Source organism: Octopus bimaculoides, chromosome 15 (genome assembly GCF_001194135.2).
Source record: "Octopus bimaculoides isolate UCB-OBI-ISO-001 chromosome 15, ASM119413v2, whole genome shotgun sequence".
NCBI classification, from domain to species: Eukaryota; Metazoa; Mollusca; class Cephalopoda; order Octopoda; family Octopodidae; genus Octopus; species Octopus bimaculoides.
Genome location: NC_068995.1, coordinates 6,968,863 through 6,972,055, shown reverse-complemented (window position 1 = coordinate 6,972,055; position 3,193 = coordinate 6,968,863).

The window sequence follows — 3,193 nt, the reverse complement described above, 5'->3', positions numbered from 1 at the left end:
AAGAAAACAAAATGGGGGTGGGGTGGGAAGTGGGAAGAAGATTGTGTGGTGGTGTTGAGGGTGTTTGAGAACAAAGACAAATAGTGAAATTTTCAGTGAAATTCATGCTTAAAGTGGATCTAAAAATAAATTCAGAAAAAAACTAAAAAAAAATTACGAAAATATAAACAAAAAGAAAAAAGAAAGAAAAAGATAATGCTCGTGGCGGGAGGGGTGAGGGTGGCTGTTGGAGCCAGGGTAGAGTGCAATAATGTAGGGACCGAGACTGTAGCATTATAACATCCAAATATAATTTGGCAAAGTTGAATGTTGTTGTTGCCCTTAAAATAGACAGGAAAATTATCAGTTATAATTAACTGTGGCCTTCTTGTCCACACACACACACACACACACATACTACAGATGTTCTGTTTTTGATACTGACCCAGCCTAAAACATTTTATCAAACAACTCCAAGTCTGTTTGATGTTGCACAAGATCAAACAATAAAGTTATTATAACTCTCACCTCAGGAGAAGTGCGCTCTCTCTCTCTTACACACACACACCTACATATTGTGTGTGTGTGTGTGTGTGTATAGAGGCAATTCGGTAGTGGTAAGTTCTTGGTGAAAGAAGAACCAATTCCGCTGCTATCTAACTTTGAGTGTTCGTGCCTCGTCTGTCTTATCACCGAGAGAGGCATGCATGCCACAACTGCCGACCTTCCTACATACGAAAAAATTGTGGGTCGTAGTTTTTGACACTGAAACACTTCTACAATGGGTTCCGTACTAGTAAAAAGTGGAATATATAATCACACACACACACACACACACTACAAGTATACACACACACACGAAACAACCACACAATCACAGACAATCTACATACACACACCACACACATATGCTAAAAAGACAACCACACAACCTACGTACACACACACACACACACACACATCACATCACATACAAACTACACATGCCAACCAATCACATACATACACACACACAATACAGAATTTAAATTCAAAACCAAAAACTACAAACTGTAAATCACTGCATTCACTGATCTTATAGCCTTTAGGAAAAGAATAAAGGCTACTACATCTCTTTCTCTCTCTACCATCATCATCATCATCATCGTTTAACGTCCGCTTTCCATGCTGGCATGGGTTGGACGGTTTGACTGAGGACTGGTGAATCAGAAGGCTGCACCAGGTTCCAATCTGATCTGGCAAAGTTTCTACAACTGGATGCCCTTCCTTAATGCCAAGCACTCCATGAGTGTAATGGGTGCCTTTTATGTGTCACTAGCACGAGGGCCAGTTAGGTGGTTCTGGCAACGACCACGCTCAAAAGGTGTTTTTTATGGGTTACCTGCACGGGAGCCAGTCCAGCGGCACTGGCAACAACCACGCTCGAATGTTGTTTTTTCATGTGCCACCGGTACATGTGCCAGTAAGGCGACGCTGGCAACGATCACACTTGGATAGCACTTCTAACGTTCCACTGGCACAAGTGCCAATCAGGCAGCACTGTCATGTTTAATCAATATCTCTCTAATCAGTAATAATGTTGAAGATGATTATCAGTGGGGGGGGGGGCAGTGTGAGTGAGAGTGTGTGTGTGTGTGTGTAAGTGAATGTCTGTGTGATTGTGTGTATGTGTAAGTGTGTGAGTGTGTGAACGCGCGTGTGTGTGTGTGTGTACCAGCATAAGAGTGGGGAGACAGTAGCAAAATCTCAAGGGAAGGCAGACTTGACTGCTTTGTGGTATTCGGTTACATCCTTTCTAGATTCCGAGTTCAAATCATGCTGAGGTCAACCTTAACTTATCTCTTCAAGGTCAATAAAAATGAATGATCTGAGGTTAATTCAATCAACTCTCTTTCTCTCCTGCCTTGCTTTTTTTAATTGTGTGTCTTGCAAACCAGTTGACACTGAAGGAACCAAAGAAGACGCCTCTATGTGGTCACTAAATCTGCTTGAAATAGCAATCAAATCTCCCTCAAACCAGACCTTGCTGACTTTAAAAGGAGAAATCAGATAGAAATCGGATACTGTCTACAGAAGTTTGAAAATAGTTGGGATGGCCATAACTGGATTGAATTTTGTCCATAGTAATGCTTCAAACAACGGTTTCATAAAAACAAAGTTATTATCCTCTATATTTTGTTTTAGTCACTGAAGTGTAGCCATGCTGGAGCACCACCTAGAGGTGATTAGTCAAATAAATCAATCTTGGTACTTATTTTTTAAGCTTAATACTTATATCAATCCCTATTGCCAAACCACTAAGTTACAAGAATGTAAACAAACCACCACTGATTGTCAGGCAATGGTTGGGGACAAACACAATGCAAACACACACACAGGTTTCTTTCACTTTCTAACAAGTCTTTAGTCAGCCAGGAGTTATAATAGAAGGCAACATTGAAAAATACCTTAGGAATGAGAACCCAGGTTTGAAATTTCCCCAAGACACCTGATGAAGGCTGGAGGGTATATCAGCCAAAACGTTGTGTTAACAACAAACAAGATGAGGACAAATATCCGTCAAATGTACATAATGTAAATAATGTACATAATTCCACATCTCTTAAATATAGAACTGTAGTCAGACCTTGTTGAACCATTCAACCTAGGTCAACACAGAAGCCAGGTGTTAAACAGCCAGATCTGGGAATTGAAACCACAATCTTGCAATCATGAATGCAATACCCTAATCCCAAGGCCCATGCATCTTCCCTCAACTTCAAAACAAAACCCCAAATTCTTAACATATTTTTTGCTAAGGTGGTGAGCTGGCAGAAACATTAGCATGTTGAGCGAAATGATTAGAGGTACTTTGTCTGTCTTTACGTTCTGAGTTCAAATTCCGCCAAGGTCGACTTTGCCTTTCATCCTCTCAGGGTTCATAAATTAAGTACTCGTTGCATACTGAGGTTGATCTAATCAACTGGCCCCCCTCCAAAAAAATTTCAGGCCTTGTGCCTAAAGTAGAAAAGAATATTATTAAGGTAGCAAGCTGGCAGAAACATTAGCACACTGGGTGAAGTGCTTAGCGGTATTTTGTCTGTCTTTGCGTTCTGAGTTCAAATTCTGCCAAGGTCGACTTTGTCTTTCATCTCCCTCAGAGTCGATAAATTAAGTACCAGTTGCATACTGAGGTCGATCTAATCAACTGGACCCCTCCCCCAAAATTTCAGGC